This window comes from Brachycentrus maculatus, unplaced genomic scaffold, assembly GCF_059751285.1.
Source record: "Brachycentrus maculatus isolate JH-2025_06_01 unplaced genomic scaffold, ASM5975128v1 h1tg001158l, whole genome shotgun sequence".
In the NCBI taxonomy this organism is placed as follows: domain Eukaryota; kingdom Metazoa; phylum Arthropoda; class Insecta; order Trichoptera; family Brachycentridae; genus Brachycentrus; species Brachycentrus maculatus.
Genome location: NW_028281848.1, coordinates 3,752 through 27,280, shown reverse-complemented (window position 1 = coordinate 27,280; position 23,529 = coordinate 3,752). Strand labels below are relative to the sequence as shown.

The following is a 23,529-nucleotide window of genomic DNA, read 5'->3' as shown; positions in this document are numbered from 1 at the left end:
TGAACAAGTATTTGGACACACTCAAAATGTTGTAAACCTTTCTATTTTTAACATTACGTTTTGAGATTTCGATTAAGTGTTTGATTCATGGCCATTATCAAAACTTTACCAAATATATAAATATAGGAAATAGAGAATAAAGGTGTGGTTTTAGCTAACAGGTAAGTTATCGTAATTTAAATTTCTCACAATACCTTTTGATTTATTACTCGTGATCACAAATTTTAAGTAATATGTTTAAAAAATATGACGTGAAATTTTCACGAGTAATACAAACAAAACTCTTTTTCTTGAATGTTTTTCGCAGATACTTTGTGGCACATTTTATAAACTTTATAAAATAAAACAACTTTGTTTCAACCGTTTATTATTGGACACTTTTTCCAACCGGCTTTGACAAGAACCTTCTATCATCAAGGTTTATGTACTAATTCTAAAACATTGAAATACCTACTCATAGTTAGGTTACAGTTAATTACCCTTCCCTTATGATGCCAAAAACTTCCGCGCACTCCGTACACCATATGAAAATGTGATTTAAAAAACGGGAAAAACGTATTCGCTGCGGAATGCTCAATAAAAGCAATATAAAATCAATACCAGTTGAGTTTTATTATAGACTACATGTTTCAGAAGTTAAACTTCCATCATTCAGGTCATTATAATAACTAAAAAATAAAATATAAAATTGTTCTATTAATAAGGAGAGGGGAAAGTAACGGGAAGGGGTTAGTCAAGAGGCGGAGTTTGAAAACAAAGGAAAAATGGAAAGCAAAGGCGAAGAATTTAGAAACAATATATTATTTAATAAATTATTATTAGAATTTAGGTTTTTTTTGGATTTCTAAATTTTCAAGATAATTCATAATTTGGCCTTTATATGGAACAAGGTGTAATAATTTTAATTTATGAGAGTGAAATGAGTGATTAGTATCTAATATGTGGTTTGCAAATTCTTTAATTGAGTCTTTAAATAATTACGTCAAACCTGGGGTTAATGACAATTACGTTGTTTTTTAATGAATTAATTGAGTTATTTAATACAAACTTTGAATAAACTTTTAAGTATAGTATTGATCGAATTTTATTTTTGTGTTTTGGACAGCCCTGATGTATTGCATTAAAAAATAAGATGAAATAAACAGTCATTGGTCTTCCTTATCAATAAATGAATTAAAATATTTTACCAAATACATCAATAAGTCGGTAATTTGATAAGCGAGTATTGAAAAAACACATTTTAATTGAGCTATTTCTGCACAAACCTTGAATACACGCCGAAGTGCAGTAGTGATTGATGCGTTTGTTAAGTTTTTTACGTTATAAGAGATATGTTAATTCAATTTCCTATATAAATTATTGCCAAACGTGTTAATAGTTAAGGATTCAATTTATCAATATCTTTCTAATATGAAAATCTAAAAAAAAAGCATTTTTTTAATGTTAATAAATTATTGAAATATCTTATTTCATTTAATGCTTGCTGTACATGCTGTGGTTCAGTCTAATTAAAAGGAAAATAAATAAGATAGAAAGCACACATTTCAGCCAACACTTATCTAACATATTATTAGATTAAAACCAATATTTTTAGCTTTTCCACTTAATTTTTATTTGACCAGCGACCGGGTTTCGCTGGACCGGGTCTGGGACCCAGTCTGATGATGTCGGTAACGACGAAACCCGGTCGCTGGTCAAATAAAAATAAAGTGGAAAAGCTAAAAGTATTGGTTTTATTCTAATAATATATTAAAATGCAATTTCATCACTAAGTGTCAGAGGATAATATAAAACTTATCTAACATATAACTAACTAATAACTAAATTTCACTTGAAATTTGTGTATTTGTTGTATTTATAACTACTTATAATTGTGATTATAACGAGTGTATTTATTAGGAGCTTTGTTAATATTCAACATTTCAAAATTGATATTAATGTTTTTTTCAAAAAAAAAATATATTAATTTGGGAATTGTTTACATTTTAAAGTTTATTCACTTATTTAAACTAAACTGAAATAAAAAAAAAAATATTGTGTAAATTTTTATTTAGGATTATTTTAACTTCTAAGATATTTGATATCGTATGTTCAAAATAGGTCTTTATAGTAGCGACCGCACTTTATTCATTGGATGAGTAGATTTATTAAAATAAAAAATAATAATAAATTGACGATATACATATTATTGTGAGAAACAGCAAAACAAATACATTTTTTAAAAAATACATTTGAAATCTTTCGATTTGATAAGAATATTTGTTAAAGTTTATACGAATGTAGGGATAAAAAATGAATAATCTTTTTTTACTTACCGTTAATTTGAACATTTTAAGTTTACTTATTTTTATTAATTTACAGCAAAAAAAAAACACTTTTTTATTATTTACAAATCACTGAACTTTGTTGAATATAACATAATATTCTTTTAAATTATCTATGTCCTAAGGATGATAGTTAAGAATTATGTTAAAATATTTTAAAAACATATAAATCTATGATATTTTTACACTATGGCAGTAAATTTGACATTCAATTTGGAACGTTGCGTCCGAAGCGTAAAATAATTATGGGTTTGGTAAATACTTGATCCTAACTTATATGAGTTGTATAATTGTAAGTGGACCGAAGCCTCATCCGCGTATCGATATGCACACCGGGTCAAAGAGTCAATGCTAGCACACCTATCAAACTAACACCGGTAACAGAATCCCAGATCCTTTCGAATCCGTGCCTGAAAATTACTTGCGACTTGTATTCTTCTTCAAGATCAAATGGTGCCCGAATGTCTTGTTGAAATATGTTTCTAAAACCGATATATCACCTTGTCCCTTCGGAAACCTTTCGTTTTTTCAATTGCAGTAAAATATATCATGTCCTTTCTTCGTGTACCATGAATATACAATATTTTTTATTCGGCTTTACACTATAAGGAGGAAAATAAATCTGTGTCTTGTATCCTTATTGAAGAAGAATCACGCATCCTTAAACTTTATACAGGGTGCAGCAAAACATAGTAAGAGTCAAAATAATTGTATACATTTAAAGAAATAACAATATTATGAGTATATTCAAATCTGTTGACAAATCTGGGTTTGTCAACTTAGGAGTTATTTTAAACTCATATCTCAACAAAGATGGAGAAGAATATGGAATTTTGGGTACCCATTTAGATGGATTACGATCTGTTATAGGTTGGTTAAAGTGATCGTTTTCTACGTGTGTAACATTCACCATTCTACCCATGTTTGATAACCGAGCAAGAACGCTGATTGTATATTGCAGACTCCACAAATACCTTGCAAGAATGAGTTTCACACTTACAGATGTCGATCTAGGAGAGCTTGAAACGATGCAGGTAGCTCATGGTACATATGTGTCGCCTACTTTAAAAATCCGCCAGATCCAATTTTCTTTAAGATTTAGATTTTTAAATAATTACTCTATCGGAGTGCTAAATGTGGGTTTTATCGTTGAAAATATTTGTATAAGTACTTAAAAACCCTGCAAAAAAATCATTAAAACAGCGTTGTATTTCAAAATTCCTCTATATTCATGAAACTTGCCTTCTGACCCATATCGGCCAACCAGAAAGCGGGGATAGGTAAAAAATTATGATGACGTCATTATCGGTTTATGTCTCGGGTTTTTTTTTAAAACCGAAAAAATGGGAAAATTCTCTATTTCATAATATTTTACGTAAAGATAGACAAATCTTTGAAGTACAAATGTTATGAAGTAATGTGAGAATTTTGCATTTTTTGTAAAATCGACTTACATGGATCTGGCGGATTTTGAAAGTAGGCAACACATATATAGAACCCACCGTGACCCGTTAGGACCCGCAAGTAAGGTAAGGCGCGGTTATATAAGTAGGGGAAAGACCAAGGTCAAGGAATCGCGGAACAAAAGTGGAACTGGGCAGGTCATATGGCACGTATGTCCGAAGATAGATGGACGAAAAAGGTGCTTGACTGGAAGTCTACAACAGGATGCACAATCGTGGGTAGGACCCAGACAAGCTGGTCCGTTTAAATTAACCCGAATAAGAACCCTAATTGGACATTGCAGAATCAACAAACCCCTTGCAATAATGGGTCTTGCAGACAAACCAAGGTCCTGAATCATTAATTATTCATTGACAGTGGTACACATCTCTTGAGAATGTATCACCCTGTATCATACAAGAAACTGCATCCTTGAAAGACACCTAACCTATCCAAACCCAAGGATATGAAAGCGCGCTGGCTGCACTCGCTAACCAGAATAAAAATTTATCATTATAAATTATACAGGAGGCAGTGACATCTGGATTCTTGAAAAGCACTGACCCTAAACCGGTATTGAAATAAGAAGGGTCAGAGGATGTTAATCATGGAATCTGTGGTCAAGCGTTTATTCTATAACCTGGTACAACTAGAGTCTGATGCCTCATTGATGCTTGAGCACCAAAGACTGGAACACAAAAAATATGCGTAAGACTCATACACGTTGGAAATAAAACTTTGCAGGTTCCAGAAACACAATGCCAATTCTTAGATGGTCAGCTGGAGTGTCCCTTAGAGACAAAATAAAGTGTTCACGAATTTGAGGAAAGTAAGGTAGAGGAAAGGCAATTGATATGGTATAGGCACATAGGACGAAGATAACCTGAACATATTGTAAACCAGGCGTTTGCCATGGATCTACCTCGAAAGACATCAAGAAGAAGACCAAAAAATTCATGGATGCTGCAGAAAGCTAACATGATTCGAAGACACGACCTAGGTGACGTTGTTATAAACGAAATTTAAATGATCATTGGTATTTTGTCCAGTTCTTTTCCTAACAATGCTGCACCTTCAATACTGGAAATATTTAACTAATACATTTCAAAAAGTGTTTGGTTAATGTACAGTATAACGATGATATGGGGATTTTGATAAATGTTCTACTCGACATTGTCAGCACTGAGAGCGCTTACATAGTAAGTCGACCTTCATATCGGGGTGTGCCTCTATTGTCATATAATTTGTCTTTACTTGAGCTTTGATCTTCCCCTTTTCCTCCCTCTTTCTTCCAGGTTATAACTAAATTATTCATGTGAAAATGTGTTACGGGAATGGTACAAATACCTGTTTTGTGTTACTCGTTTATGTTAGTAAATATATGTTACTTTTAAAAGCGTTTCACTTTTTCGTCTAACGAAGTTAAAAGTTAATCCAAAAGAGTTTTTTAAATAAAAAAGTGTATTTTAAAGATTTTTCTACATCCTTGCTTTCATAAAGCGGTCAACGTATATCCTGTGCGTACATTAACAAAGAGAATGTCGTTTAAAAATGGTCATTATTTTGTTTTTACATAATAATATGCATAATTTATACAAATTTATGAAAAAAAAGATCATTGAAAAATATTAACATGGGGGATCAAGGCAAACCACCTACATATATTATAATCTGTTGACAAAAACTTACCTAACGCGTGTATCAAAAGAATATCATGCACAAAATTTTGAATGTGTCAAAATGTTTTTCCACAAATTCTGGATTGAACTCCTCATATTTTGTTATTAGTATCATATTTTAAGGTATCTGATTTTATTTAAAAAAAAAATCTTTAGTTAGCTTATATATTATTAATACAAGCTCATTTTTACACTTAATTTACATCACATATCGCTTAAACAACGTCATATATATAAAAAAAATTGTCAATTTTCAGTTGTGTTAATATTTTTTGAATTCCCAGAAAATATACTATATCCCAGCAAAAGCAGAATTTTTTAAACTTAATATTTACCCGCTACATGACACAAAGTGTTGTGTTTGTATTTTGAAGAAAAGGTATAGTTTTTTTTTTGTAAAAATACTAAATGTTTTTCAAATGGAGAAAAAACCTTCAGGTTTCACCTTAAAAGATCTGTTGCACAGCAAAAAGTTCAATAAGTGGCTTGATATTTATTTTTAATACATTTTATTATATTCTTAAACTATAAAAACGATCTTCTAAAAAATGAAGTTTTTTGATATTTGACGTTGAAAGGAGTGAGCAAAATGAATTTAATTTTTCTTACAGTATACAAAGCATTTCTTTCTAAATTCTCTCAGATTCTTTTTATTCTTCATACTTTTATGAATATATATATATATATATATATATATATATATATATATATATATATATATATATATATATATATATATATATATATATATATATATATATATATATATATATATATATATATATATAATATATATATATATATACATATATATATATATATATATATATATATATATATATATATATATATATATATATATATATATATATATATATATATATATGTATATATATATATATATATATATGTATATTTATACATATTTCTTTATTGATGTCTCAACAAAGATGATGACGAATACTACAATTTGGGTAGTTACACGTCCTAAGACCCATCATAGGTTGGTTTAAGTGAACATTTTACACACGTTAAAATTTACTATTCATTGTGAAAGTTAACAAATAATGTTACAGATGTGTGTGTGTGTGTTTTTTTTTTTTAAATTTTACGTTTAAACATACTGAATCACATTATTGCGTGGCCGGGCACCGCTAGTCTTAAATATATTTATGTATTTTTTAATATTTGAGGACATTAAAGGATCGCTTACAATTTTATTTGTAATTTATGTATTAGACAATATTATATTGATTATCTGCAATTATTCACACGTTTCGCAATGAATTGTACCGGAAATTAAATTAACATATCTCTCATTACGTAAAAAATTAAACAAACGCATCAATACGAGTCAATCAATACTGCAGTCTGACATGTATTCAAGGTTCGTGAATGAATATATATATATATACACACACACACACACAAACACACACACAAATATATATACATATATATATATACATATATATATACATATATATATATATATATATATATATATATATATATATATATATATATATATATATATATATATATATATATATATATATATATATATATATATATATATATATATATATATATATATATATATATATATGTATATATATATATATATATATATATATATATATATATATATATATATATATATAACCATCACGCTGCCTCCCGCAGGGGTAGGCGGAGAGTACGCCACAACAATCTATCTTTAATAATAATAATAAATATGGCCATTATTATATGTAGTGCTATTTTCGTGAGAAATCACCTCAAGAGCGCTTTACATTTTACAGTAATTACATACTTTGTAGCTTTCCACTATCACTGTTTAGAATTTTTATACATCGCCTCTTCCACATTTATGCATCTCCTCATACATACCCGCCGATGTGGCTTCTGACCTTACCAGTACTGAAGTAGTAACGATTCAAAGTAGTTTTGAAAATCTTGAGTACACATCGCGCGCACAGACTATGACAGCGCGCCGCGCAGGCTTGCCAACTTGACGACTAACGCACTTTCTAGTCTTAAGAATAAAATATATGGGCAGGCATTCACACTGACGGATTCCAAACATTCAAACATTCCAGACATCCAAACGAATTGAAAATAAATATTTCTTGAATTTATTTTCCAATTGGCGGGAATCGAACCTGCGACGCCTGTTTCGCAGTTGAGCGTCTACCTAACTACGCTACGGCGCCTGTTCAATTGATAAAGTCCTATACATTGTTACACCTGAGTAATTTTATAAATAAATACAATACTGGAATGCAAATGATCACTACAAGTTGTCAGAATATCACGATTTATGATGTGTTATATGATTAACGTAAATTGTGACATTCGTATTCAATTTATGGGATATTCGCAACGTTTACATAATTTATTATGACTTTTTCATTGGACCCATTTGAACACCAGTATAACAAACATCCGTAGTGTATTGGTAGGTGCGTTTGGCTACCGTGCTGGAGGTCACGGGATCGATTACCAGGGGGGTCAAAATAAATATATGTTACAATTTTTTTGACATCCCGTCATAGATGAAGAAGAAAACAGAAGCTAGAGTATTTACAGAGATTACGACCTCTCATAGGCTGGTTAAGTAATCACTTTACACATCGCTCACTCCTTTCAAGAACGTCATAAATCAAAAATCGTCAATTTTTAGTTGTTCATGTTTTCGGAATGCCCAGAAAATGTACTTTATCCCAGCAAAAGAGGCATATTTTTAACTTAATATTTACCCGCTACAGGGCAAAAAGTGTTGTTTTTGCATTTTGAAGGAAAGGTGTTGTTTAGATATTTAAAAAAAATACATACTTAATACATATTTTTCAAATGGAGAAAAAACTTTCAGGTTTTACCTAAAAAGATCTGTTGCACAGTAGAATGTTCAATAAGTGGCTTGATATTAATTTTTAATACATTTTATTATATTTTTAAACTTTAAAAACGATCTCCTGAAAAATCAGGTTTTTTGATTTATGACGTTCTTGAAAGGAGTGAGTGACTTGTGCAACACTTACCATTCTACCCATGATTGACAACCACCCTACTCAAAATTTTGGAACTCTCAGATATATGATCAATCTCATAACACATTACATATGAGTTCACAACGCAGGATTTAGAAAACTATTATTTAGCAGAGACGCTTTTATTTAGATGTATGTATATGTTGGCATTTTGTTCTTTCCAGTTCTTTTCCCAATACTGCACCTCCAAAGGTGAAAATTATTAACTCATAAATTTTCAAAAGTCTTCAGCTTATGTACAGTATAATATGTAAGCGTCTACTCGTTCCCAGAATTCATGGATGCTGCAGAAAAAAAAGCATGATTCGAAGGCATGACCTAGGCGACGTTGACCATGATAGAAAGACTTATGTACAACCTGAGGACGAGGAAATCTGACCTCTACAGTCTACAAAGACGATAAGTTGGGATGGAGCCAGGAAGAGCATACAGAAAATACAGAGTTTAGATTTATTCTTTGAAAACTGTTGACGATTATTTGTAACACCAAGATATAACAGGAAAAAAGCAATGCTGTTATTTCACACGTCTTTGATTATTTAATGCACCATACATAAGTATCGTGTGTTTGACATTTTCAGCGAGTGATATATTTTCATCTTATCAGGTCAGCGATCGAAAAAACTTGAATAAATATCAAATATTTGCACTTATAATATCCCGGTCTTTGTCATATGCTCTCATTTTCATGTCTACATCCGTCTCCTAAATAGAATTCAGCTAGCGTCCGGCAACGCAGAGAGCCGGTCACGCTCATTTTTTTACAATAATAATTGGATTCAATAATTTTTTTTTAGAATATAAATTGAAAAAAAAATTGGTTTTTAAATTTTTAGGTCCTTACCTTTTAATAACTGTTTTTTTTTTAAAGCCATATATTTATTTCGAAAAAAACTTATATTCTCAATACAATAACGGTGTCTTAAGAAAAAAAATCAATAACATTAATGTTATCTAGGTTTAAAGAAAATTATGTTGCGATTTTATCGAACCTTCTTCTTCTTCATGAGCCATCTGTCCTCCACTGCTGGATATAGGCTTCTTCACTTTCTTTCGTTATACTGTGGAGAGTCGATCAATTGACGCCTATTATACCCGCGAAAACTGTGGAGCGTCAATAATTTGACGCGTAACTCACTGTTCCTCGTTTCATGTTCCACCAGCGGATTCAAAGCCCATCGCTTATTTCAACTTATTTTTTACATCGGCTCTTCTTGAATTGATAGTAAAACATCTCAACTATGCAAATTTGAAACCAAAATCAAGATGGAAATATCGCAAAGCGACAAACGTACGTGAAATACAGGCTTTCGTTGTAGCCATATTGGAAATGAGAATCACCAGACGTGCCACAGTAAATTATTACTGGTTTTAAAATTCAAGATCGATTCCGTGTTTCAACAAAATGTTTTCACCGGACCGCTTTTGACTTTTCTTGAAGTTTTTACGTCTTGTGAATAATGAGACATTGGCACCAGCTACAAGTGAAAATTATAATCCTTTTGCCATTTTGACACTAAAAAGTCCAACTTTTATTTAATTCACTCATTTGAAAATTTTGATTCTTTCTCTACAATACACAAAAAGTAATAATAAAAATAAAACCCTTATCCGCACCCCAATGGTGCATAGGGCACTGTGTCATATAAACGCAGTGTTATCTTGATCGTTGATACATGAAGGAAAGGTGATCAGCCCTCCGCTTCAGGTACCAGTCCATGGTAATTTTGAATAAATATTACAGTGAAAAAATCACTTATCTTTATTTTACCCCGCTTGGGAATCGAACCCGGGACCTCCAGAACGGTAGCCGAGCGTGCTGACCATTACACTACGGAGGCGGACAAAGGCACACAATACACAAAAAGAATTATTATAATCCAAAAATGTTTCATATTATAGAAGTTAAGGCATTTTAGATTTTTTTTATCAAAATGTATAAAAAATGCATCGCAATTGTAATATATAATACATTCACATAATGACCTCAGCAGCGTAACGGATAAATGCTAAACTCCTTCCAAATCAAATAAAATTTACTGGAATACTGGGTCTTAACGTGTTAATTTTATAGACACCCATGATAAAGAACTTGTAATGCACGATATGTTAGGTGTGTGTAGATATACCATTGTGCTACCGTGTGATGTGAATACAGAAAGATAGATCCGTGACACTAATTTGTAAAATTACGTCAACACGTTCCAACAAAATGCAAATCTTCTTTCCCGTGTTTGATTTTCCGTGAGCAGAGATTGGAATTAATTATCCTGTAGACTTTATATCTATATAAATAAAAATCTAAGTGTTCGTTCGTTCAAAATCTTAAAAAAAGTGTTATTCACCTTAAGCTTTTAAATTTAATATGTGTCTTAGTCCGCCTCCGTAGTGTAATGATCAGCATGCTCGGCTACCGTTCTGGAGGTCCCGGGTTCGATTCCCAAGGAGGGTTTAATAAATAAAAGTGATTTTTTTCACTCTAATCTTTATTCAATATTACACTGGACTGGTACCTGAAGTGGAGGGCTGATCAGCTTTCCTTCATGTGTAAACGATCGAGATAACACTGCGTTTATATGAAGCAGTGCCCTATGCACCATTGGGGTGCGGTAAGGGATTTATTATATATTTTAATTTGAGATTCAGATCTATCATTTTTATACGAAAAAAATGATGGTCTGAGCTTCCCAGGGCTTACGACTTGGCATTTAGATGGTATAAGTGATCACATTATATGACAACATTTTTGAGTGTGTTCCTTTTGGATTTGTGAACAAGTATTTGGGCACACTCAAAATATTGAAAATAAACTAGCTGGTCAAATCATAAGAAAAAAAAATGAAAATCATGTTTTCAAGCGTTTTTCGTGAATGTGAATACAATCCAGGATTCGGACCTCACATACAAATGGAAAGAGTCTCTGCTTAATAAAAGCTTTCCTCATCCGACCATAGGTGGCTATTGTGAACTCGCACATACTGTACGAGTTTGATCAATATATCTAGAAAATAAATTTGAGTAGTGTGTTTTTCAATCATGGGTAGAATTAGTGAAATTATTAAATAAATTTATTTATTTAATAAATCCGCCTCCGCCTCCGTAGTGTAATGGTCAGCACGCTGGGCTACCGTTCTGGAGGTCCCGGGTTCGATTCCCACGGTGGGTAAAATAAATATAAGTGATTTTTTCACTGTCATATTTATTCAATATTACCCTGGACTGGTACCTGAAGTGGAGGGCTGATCACCTTTCCTTCATGTGTAAACGATCAAGATAACACTGCGTTTATTTGACGCAGTGCCCTATGCACCATTGAGGTGCGGATAAGGGTTTTTTTATCTATTTTTTATTTATTTAATTTTTTTTTTCACGTGTGTAAAGTAATCACTTAAGTAAGCCTACGACGGTAGTAAATTTTGTTAAATGTGCCCTAGGCACGGGAAAACTCAGTGGAGACACATTGTTGTATTTTTTTAATTGTGATTATGTAAATGATAAAATAAATACACAAATTATATAATGTATTTGCGAACCATTGATTTTGTTTTTTTTTTACTTTTAATAACTCCTATAAACTTGACCTATGTATAAAAGTAATTAATTAAAATAAATTTATAATTGTCGATCTTTTTCAAAGCTAAACAACTCAATATCATAAAAGTCTAATTTAAAAGTATACTATTATTATAAGTTATCTATAAAATATTAAGTTTAAAGAGTTTTCTGCAGGATATAATTACATACTTTTAATGCAGTATGTAATAATGATTTCTTTCGGAATTTTTAATTACATTTTTTTAAAATTATTTATTTGCAAACTGTACACGCTCCCGGATGTTTTAAATTTGCGAATAAATTTTTATGGGGCAGAGAATCAACCATTTATTATCATTTAGCGAGATTATTTTAATTTATGGACAGGTTTTAGGATTAAATTTAGTACTAAATTGAAACTGTAACCTCAGAATTGTTTATTTTGAGAACTTAAGATTAAAAACTGGTGAGTAATCATTAATGGGGTACATGCAAACGTACAAATCAGTAAGCGACCGTTTGCGCCAGAAGCTAGACGGGTCACAACGTACAATTTTATTTTAGAATATATATTGGAATTATATTGGAATATATGTGAATGTCTTAGAGGGAGGCCTTTGATCAATACTGGAGTCAAGAAGAAGGCAGCAGAGAAGAGATATAGGATTTTGATTTTTTTAAACGATATGTATTTTTATAAGAAAATTTGTTTGACTTTCCTTTCTTCAATCTACCGATCTAACGATTTAAAAATATAAATTTAAATTTGACTTTAAAAAAATATAGTTTTGGAAAAACATTTTTATAATATTTTTTAACACCTAACCTTTTTCAAAACCATGTATTTATTTAGAAGAAAAACTTATTTTTTCAATACCAAAACGGTGTTTTGAGTAAAAAAACAATAAACACAAATGTCACCTGAGAAAAGTGTCACCTGTCACCCTAAGGAAAATTTAATTGCGGGATATTTTCTCGCCTTAACGACCATATCATATCTACTTATAATTATAATTATTTGCATTTTAAAAACATTAACCAAATATTCATCATTTGCTTCAGGCAATAAGATAGCAAAGTGTTTAGTCAACATAATGGGGAAATATTGACACAATAAAAGTCATCAGCCTTGGCAATAATAATAAAATAAAAACACAGACATAAATTTTGATTCTGCTACTGCCCAGGTACGTACATACTATACATGCACGTATGCAAGTATGCACATATCGTATTATGTTGGTAACAAGACGCACCCTGCAAAGCGATGTGGCTCAGTCTGATTGAACGGAAAAGAATGAAAGTAGAAAACATATCGCTCACTCCTTTCAAAGAACGTCATAAATCCAAAAAACTTGATTATTCAGGGGAACGTTTCTAAAGTTTTAAAATATAATACAATGTATTAAAAATAAATATCAAGCCACTTATTGAACTTTTTACTGTGCAACAGATCTTTTTAGGTAAAACCTGAAGGTTTTTTCTCCGTTTGAAAAATATTTACGATATTTAAAAAAATACTTAAAAAATACATTTTCTTCAAAATGCAAAAACAACACTTTCTGCCCTGCAGCGGGTAAATATTAAGTTAAAAATATACTTATTTTTCTGGGATATAGAACATTTTCTGGGCATCTTGAAAACATGCACAACTGAAAATTGACGATTTTTGATTTATGACGTTCTAAAAAGGATTGAGCGATATGTTAATTATAATTTATTTGATAATTACAAACAATGCAATAAAAATATATAAAATGCTTTCTTTAAAAAAAAATCGGGCTTGATCAGACATGTGACCTCTCCGGTGGTCTCCGATGGAATGAATTCTGTTCTCACGAATATCTCCTTGAGGAAATAGATCGCAAGTGTGATCTCCTTGTCTTTTTTTCATAAAAAATGAGAAAAATCTGCTTTAAATACTCTTTTTTGTAGTTTACAACCGGGTTATAAGCTTTGAGCTTATTTGCACCGATATGTTAATTACAGTTTTATTAAATAAGTTTATATTTTTAATTAAATTAATAAAAACAACTTCTTAAAAAAACTTATCGCTCATGATGCAGGAATATCTCGTCTGAATTTAAGTATGTTTTTTTATTATTTTTACAATATTGAGTCTATCCAAATACTAGTTCACACATCTGGGTTTCTCCATTTAGTACTCATATAACTTACCCTGATTTGTGGATACTCTAAAATGTTATGAATATAATAACTAGTAAATAATTTGACCAGCTTATTTTATTACTATGAGAAAACCAAAATTGTGAACTAGCATTCGGACACACTCAAAAATGTTGTGCCCAAAAATGTATTAATTATTTATTGCTTGAAAGTTTGTATTTTCACTTATTGATGAGAACATTTTTTTATTAAAAAGATTAATATTTGTGTTTTTATTATTTACACAAATATTTCAATTACATACTATTTCTGTGAGCCTAAGTGGCTCATTATCAAAGTATCAAATTGCGGTAGAGGGTTCGAACCGAAAAAAACTTTTACTTAAGAGTCCGCGACACCAACCACGGGACCACAATCCGACACAATCTATAGTTCTCGAAACTTTATCTGACAACTTACAAGTAATTGAAATAATTGATCATGTCAAGTTTTCCTTAGCCTTCCTCTGCATCTATTACCAACCACTAAATATAATTGACTTTATTCATTTTATACATTCCTTGTATACATTATTTAGTATATGTTATGTTATTTTGCATACGCCTATATAGTTTTTATTTAAATTAACATATAAATAACTTAATTAAATAAATTATTTACAGCAAACTGATGTTTTACGTCTATGTAAAAATCTTCTTCTCTTAACCTGTTTGCAACTGAAAAATAAAATAATCAGAGCTTTCTAGAAATAAGTTTAATATACAAACCATAAAAATTCACATTTTGAAGCATTATTTAAATAATTTTTGGCCCCTTTCCATGAACGGAAGATTGATTTTATGATTTTACATACATATGTATATGCCATATTTACCAATCGCTTTCATTTTCGACTTAAAACTGAATCTGACTTTATTTTATTTTATTTTGAAATTTTACAGAGCAGTTGCATAAATACATTTATATCAATGAGTAACCAATAACAGGTATTTGTAACATAACAGTTACAAAATTTCATATGTCGCTCAATCCTTTCAACAACGTCATATATCAAAAATCGTCAATTTTCAGTTGTGCATGTTTTCGGAATGGCCAGAAAATGTACTATATCTCAGCAAAAGTGGCATTAAGTTTTGTTTATGTATTTCGAAGAAAAGGTATTGTTTAATTATTTTTTTAAAATAAACTAAATATTTTTCAAATGAAGAAAAAACCTTCAGGTTTTACCTAAAAAGATCTGTTGCACAGAAAAAAGTTCAATAAGTGGCTTGATATTTATTTTTAATACATTTTACTATATTGTTAAACTTTAAAAACGATTTCCTGAAAAATTACGTTGTTGAAAGGAGTGAGCGATATGTCATTTAATAAAAATACCTGGAAGAGGGACGGGAGGGAGGAAAAGGGGAAAAGCGAAATATCAAAACTCAAGTACAGGACAAATTATTTGAAAATTGGGACACACCACAATATGAATATCAACTTACTTAGTAAGCGGTTTCAAGTGCTGACAATATCGAGTATAACATATCAAAATTCCAATATTCATCGTTGACCAATTTTCATGAACGATAAATATAGGAACCATATTTAGAGTTCATTCTACTCGAGGGAAGCTCTAATGTGTCAGTTGTCCTGGTGATGCGACCGGGAACTCTAAAACTTGATTTATTTCAACATACACATAATTATTACTTACAATAATGTACCCGTCATGAGTTTTCCAGTGCCGAAGGGACATTTTACTATATTTAATTATAAAATTGCAACAAAAGAAAATTATTTATATAATCAAATACGACATGGCCGAATGATACGATCCATTTCAGATCTACCCATTTAAATTATCCATTCTTGAATAGCTTTTTTTACATAGGTTTTTCTTTTAAATGACTTTGTAGATGATGCAAGTAGGTTGTACAAGTTTATCGCATTAAAATCGAAGTTTTTTTGACCAAAAGAGGTATGTGTTTCCATAGATTTAGTTAAATTTCGTTTCCTTGTAATTTTGTTATAATATGAAAGATGATATCTTTAGTTTGAAATAAAAATGAAAAGTTCAAATGAAAATCGTGCCACGCACTGGCTTAAAAACAAATACTATTACACCGATGGTTGTGACATTCACCACAACTGGTCCAAATAAATGATTGCAATCTCTGGTGTTAATGTGTTAATTGAATTTTTCATTGAATATTGTCTAATGTATTAAGAATGAGATAAGTGTTTATTTTTTAATAGTTCTAGAAGGTCCTGTTCCCAGATCATAAAAATTCACACCATTTCCTGTTTGATTAAAATCGTTACAATAAAAATTGTATAATATACATTTTTGAAACGTTTCATATAAAATTTAACTTATAAGTGAAATTAATTTTTTTGTTGTTTCAGTTTTACTCGGTAAATACTAAAATATCTCAAAATCTATTACAACACGAGTTTCGATGCATTACAGATCATTTTCAATTAAAATTTGCAATAGGAAAAACACATTGAAAATGATGCGGAATGCATTGAAAAACGTGTCACAATCGTTTTTAAGAAAAAGCTGTATTTACTAAGTAAAACTTGAATGAAAGTTGATAGATACTACCTACCGCAAAGTGACTGCCGAATAATTTTTTAGAACTTTTGCATGTTTAAACAGTAGAATAGTATTTATAGATTTGGCGTTTAATTTGTGAATTCCATTTTAATTTTTTAATTTTTGGAGTCTACTTAATTATATTTTATCATTAAAACACATAAAATGGTAAGTACCTACTTATTATATTAGTGTTGTATTCACTTTTGTCTGTCTTTATAGTGAAGTGGTTACAGCGTTTGGCTACTATGCTGGAGGTCCTGAGTTCAATTCCTAGTATATTTATCTTGACATCTCAACATAGAAGAATGTGAAAGGTGTGTGTATAACATTCACGTAGAATGGTGAATGTTATACACACACCTTGATTAACAATCATATCATTATATCACCCATGATTGACGATCACACTACTTAAATTTTCGTAGTCATCCATACATATATGATCAATCTCATGACGTCCATGATTGGGTTCACAATAGCCGTCTATGATTGAATTTAAAAAGCTAAAATTATTACCTTGATCTATGAGATGTCAAAAATAAGATAAAAACACTTTTAAGTGCAAGAACCCAGATTTCTATACACCGCGCACCGCTTCCAAATTCTTGCAATTTTTTTTAATAAAAAGAGAAATATTTGTGTTTTATTATTGACAAAAATATTTCAATTTCATTCTATTTCTGTGAGCCTAAGTGGCTCGCTATTAGAAATAGGTCTCAAATTGTGGTACAGTGGGTTCGAACCGAGAAACTCTGACTTAAGAGTCCGCGACACTAACTACGGGACTATAACACAACACATATCTACATCTTCATACATACTTGCCGATTATTTTAACAATTCTATCGATCACTCATATATGTACATATTTTATATAAATAAATAAATTATTATTCTATTATTTTTAACAGAGAAAAAATACATATATGCACAAGGTTTTCTGTGTAATAAGATTAAATTTTGCATACGTATTTCCCATTCTAGATATTTTTTACAAAATTTATTATGAATCACTTAAAAATGCATTATATATTTGTGCTACAGAGATAAAATCTTTCAGCATATCGAAAGCATAAAAAAACCATAAAATACACCTTGGCAATATTGTTTTCCATCGGTAAAAAATTTCTTTCGTTATAAAATAATATTTAAAATAAATTTGCATAATTTATAAAGTACCATTTTCGTAAAAAACTACCTCAAAAGCACTTCACTGCGATTGAAAATGAGGGAAAAGGGGATAGTGGAAATGATTTAGCATATGAATGCATTTTTACTTTTTTTCAGTAGTTGTGGCTCCACATGTATTTTGTATATGATGATGAATTATGTATTATGATGATGAATTCCTCTGTTAAAATTGGATTGGTGTTGCTGTGAGTCATCTTAAACATTATTTGAAGCATTGTATTTGTAATCTCATATGTTGGGAGAATGTCGAAAGGTGTTAGTCTTCAAATAAATGTTTTTTATATGAGTGGAGTACGGTAGACGAAATATATTTCTTATAGCTCTATTATGAATTATTTGCATATCGAAAATTCTTTTATTTATTGTTTAACCCCAGTTACAGCAATAATATATATCACATATCGCTAACTCCTTTCAACAACGTCATATATCAAATAACTTGATTTTACAGGAGGTCGTTTTTTAAGTTAAAAAATATAAAAAAAGGTATTAAAAATAAATATCAAGTCACTCATTGAACTTTTTACTATGCAACAGATCTTTTTAGATAAAACCTGAATGTTTTTTCTCCATTTGAAAAATAATTAGTTTATTTAAAAAAATTCAACACCTTTCTTCAAAATGCAAAAACAACAATTTCTGCCCTGAGGGAAAATATATATAGTACATTTTCTGGGCATTCCGAAAATATGCAAAACTAAAAATTGACGATTTTTGATATATGACGTTGAAAGGAGTGATGTGTATTTACAACATTTTGAATGAATCCAAATACTTGTTCACAAATCTGTATTATCTCGAATTATAGGAGTTGTTTTTCATAGTATTTTTTAAAATCTCAACATAGATGAAGAAGAATATGGAAGTCTGGGTATTTATGGGGCTTACGACCGTCATAGGCTGGTTTGATTAATCACTTAACACAGTGTAACATTCACCAATTCTACCCATGATTGACAACCACACATTTCAAAATTCTTGGAACTTCTATATATATATATATGTATATATATATATATATATATATATATATATATATATATATATATATATATATATATATACATATATATATATATATATATATATATATATATATATATATATATATATATATATATATATATATATATATATATATATATATATGGTCATAGGCTGGTTTGATTAATCACTTAACACAGTGTAACATTCACCAATTCTACCCATGATTGACAACCACACATTTCAAAATTCTTGGAACTTCTATATATATATATATGTATATATATATATATATATATATATATATATATATATATATATATATATATATATATATATATATATATATATATATATATATATATATATATATATATATATATATATATATATATATATATATATATATATATATATATATATATATATATATATATACGGTTTAATTTTGAAACATAGTGCTTGAATCACTAGAATTTTACTAGAGACATCTATTGGTGAGACGATATGTCAAAACATTACATTATATTTCATAAAGATCTCTGTTCTTCTTTTTAAAAAATACTAAACTTCACCATAGATGGTGCCAAAAACAACATGCAAAAGGTATCAATTGAAGGATAAATACAACTTCTGAATTAGGCTATTATAATTGTCAATCATGGATAGAATTGTGAATTCTATACTTAAATAAAGTAATCACTTAAACCACCTTATGATAGGTCGTAATCCTTGTTTATACTTCTTCATCTATGTTAAAAAGTAAAAAAAAATCAAATGAATTCGGTAACCTCAGAATTAAATATTCGGGTCCCCTGATATCATTCCGATTTTTAGTACAACACACTTCCTATGGTAATTATCATAATGCCATCGAATAAAGTATACGTTTTATTGTCTTCTGTCAAAATTGGTGACAATATTGCGTGAGTGACGTAAACAGGATGTGCGACGAATCTAGAAATAAAAATGACTAGTTACACTTTAAAAATAAGGAGTTTATGGACACGGTTTAATTATTTTGATATATTATTAGATTAAAACCAATATTTTTAGCTTTTCCACTTTTTTTATTTGACCAGCGACCGGGTTTCGTCGTTACCGACATCATCAGACTGGTAACCAGTCTGATGATGTCGGTAACGACGAAACCCGGTCGCTGGTCAAATAAAAAAAAGTGGAAAAGCTAAAAATATTGGTTTTAATCTAATAATAATTTAAAAATGCAATTCCATCGCGAAGTGTCAGTGGATAATATAAATCTATTAATTATTATGACTTTTTCTTATAAGAGGTCAAGGGATCTTGCATCCCTTATGTCACTGCGACCATATTAGGTCTACTGCGACTTTCCTCTGTGTCATAGTTCACTCTCAAGGTCATGTAGCTCACGACCTGTGTTGGTGGTAAGAGCTTCACCTTCTCGGAGTCCAGTAGTGATCCTCCAAGGATGTGACTTCGGTTACAAGTGAGTGCGTCACAATCACAGAGAATGTCGATAGGTGTTTCGTTATCTTCCATACAAAATCTGCAGACTGGGGAATCATGTAGTCTAATTTTCGACATGTGCTTCCTCAAGGTCCTGGTTAGGATCTTCATTTGTTTTTTGTTAAGCTTTAGAGCTTGTGTTGTGAATTTCCACGAGTACAATTAGTAGACACAGTGTATTGAGCAGTTCTTAAAAAAATTGACTCCTATATCAAGACTAAGGGCAATTGGGTAATTGCTTGATTTTTACAAGGTATTTTGTAAACCTCTTTCTGAACGACCATTTTAAAGGCTTCGGAAGACACACTGACATTCCCATACACACACAGGTGTGTATATGTGACAACTTGTTTTGTTATTTCTTTTGGTGTTAAATTCTGATTTTCAGTAATGTTACAATATATATTATGATGGTGGAATGATTATTCCAGAACCGGTAGGTAGGAATTAGTGTTTATTAAAGTGGCATTACACAAAGTGAACGATGAATGATAAGGAGAGTGTTATATTACCATACCATAAAGTTAACACTGCTTTTAATATTCAAAATATATATAATTTTTATTAGTGTTGTTTTTTTAAAGGAGTTCGTTAATTTGAAGCGTTAAACACACATATTGTCCTCAGCATTGCTTTATTTCTTTATTTTACCATTCGAACGTCTATCAGACACCGTTTTACCGTACATCCGTAGAAATAGCATTTTGACTGCATTCAATTAATACTTTCATCCTTCAAAATGCATTTTATATTATAATACATATTTTAGTTTTTGGTTACATATGGAGTTCGCGGACCGCAGTTTGAGGACCCCTGATTTAGGTAATTGAATAAGGTTCTTTTTTGATCAATTGAAAAATAATGGTGCATTTAGAATTATTTTCTGAAGTGAGGTATGAATATGAGTAATGTTTTTATAATTAACACACCTTGTATACCAGAAAAGTTTGGCTATTAGACCGTTCACTTTACATATTATTTATTATTTTATTGATTGAGTTGCTAGTGCAATAAAGATCTTCCTTGTTTTTTAGCGTCATCTGTTTGAAACATAACATGTAATATTTATAATTTCCGCAACCAAAAAAATGTTTATATTGTAGTCATAAATTACACGAAAATGCTAGTTGTGATTTTAAATGTTATCGCCGTAATGATCGACTGAACTAACCCTTTGGTAACCAAGATTTTAGGGGTTACAATGCCAGAAATGCAATTCCACTCCGAATTCCATGGACAGCTTTTATTATTATTCTTTTAAATTTATAATACATATTTTTTTTAATGATTAAAGAAAACACTTCGTTTTTTACCACTTGAGTTTTATTATAGACTACATGTTTCAGAAGTTAAACTTCCATCATTCAGGTCTGTATAATAACTAAAATATAAAATTTAAAATTGTTCTATAAATACGGAGAGGGGAAAGTAAGGGGAAGGGGTTAGTCAAGGGACGGAGTTTGAAAACAAAGGAAAAATGGAAAGCAATGGTGAAGAATTTTGAAACAATATATTATCTAATAAATTATTATTAGAATTAACTAACCCCTTCCCCTTACTTTCCCCTCTCCTTATTTATAGAACAATTTTATATTTTATATTTAAGTTATTTTACAGACCTGAATGATGGAAGTTTAACTTCTGAAACATGTAGTCTATAATAAAACTCAAGTGGTAAAAAGGAGGTGTTTTCTTTAATCATTATAACATGTCTTACCACAAAGTTAATGCCGAAACAATAAATAAAATATATTTTTTTATTTACATAAATAGTATACATTTACTTAAAGAACAATTTAAACATATTAAAAACATTTTTTGCAGAGACCACCAAGCCACCTTATGTGTCTTGTCGGTGGAGTTCTTTTTACATACATTTTCATTATTTTTATCCATTTTAAGCTAATATAAACACAAGAAAAGTAGGAATTAAAAGTTTTTACAATATTCATAGAATTAACTCTTGATCATTTACCCATTCCTTTATTTTGCCTTTGTTCCATATTTTATTTTAACCTCTAACCTCTTCGCTGGACGCACCAACGAGTCTATTCGCCAGGAACTACACTTGGATGGCTTGACTCTGGCCAATGTCTGTACACGACGGATTCTCTAGTTCTTTAGACACCTTGCGCGTGGTAATGAAGATAGCCTGGGATAACTGGAAAAGAGTCATTGCTACCACAATGTATAATGGTAATATATTTCAATTATTAATTTAAGTTTAATTTGGTATATCCTTACGATTATTTTTTAAAATGTATTGTGGTATGTGTTTCAATACATTCCGCATGATAATCAAACATTAGTTTTAAGAAATAGTGGTATTTACCATGCAAAACTTGGCATCTCAACATAGATGAAGGAGAAAATGAATGTCTGGGAATTTACGAGGCCTACGAACGTCATAAGCTGGTTAAAGTGATTAATTTACACACGTGTGGTTACACGTGTGTAAATTAATCACTTAAACCAGAATTTGAGTTTTGAGGTTGTCAATCATGGGTAACATTGGTTAATTTTACCCATGATTACAACCTCAAAACTCAAATTTTTGGCCCAGTAAATGCCCAGACTTCCATATATTTTTTAACTATGTTGAGATGTCAAAAAATAATATAAAAATAATTCTTATAATTGGAGATAATCCCGATTTGTGAAGTATTTGGACATCCTCAAAATGTTGTAAGTAAAAGTTTTATGAAAAACGTACCTGATACTCCTTCTATAAATAGATCATGACATCGGATTCGATATTTCTGGCTACAGTACAGAAAGCCGATTTATCGGATGTTGGTGGCCAAAGGGTCAATACTAGCTATAATAAAAAGATTATAAAATTACATTAAAAGTAACAGAAGGTCAACTATGTCCATAAATATTTTTTTGGCGCATGCGTTCCCAAATTTAAAGCAACTTTTTCATTTCGACAGTTTACTGGGAGGTTCAAGTTTAAGAATGTGAGGCTGTTTTGTTTAGGTAAGTTCAGGGCTAGACGAAAAACGATATCTTGCATCACAGACCCATTTCCGGAAGTATAGGCATCGATAAAAAATATAAGTTTTCCATAATTTTATGGTTCGACAAACAAAAACAAGAATTTTTGTAAAAGAAATAAA

General features: G+C 30.3%; 1 long non-coding RNA gene across 1 annotated transcript; it reads right to left on the bottom strand.

Annotated features, from left to right (window-relative positions):
• Positions 1-21,422: 21,422 nt before the first annotated feature.
• Positions 21,423-23,291, bottom strand: LOC148299425 (uncharacterized). The gene is made up of 3 exons (XR_015839084.1): positions 23,124-23,291; positions 22,386-22,562; positions 21,423-21,450 (listed from the first exon to the last, which is right to left on the bottom strand). It is a non-coding gene; the product is annotated as an uncharacterized LOC148299425 (long non-coding RNA).
• Between the last annotated feature and the right edge of the window lie 238 nt (positions 23,292-23,529).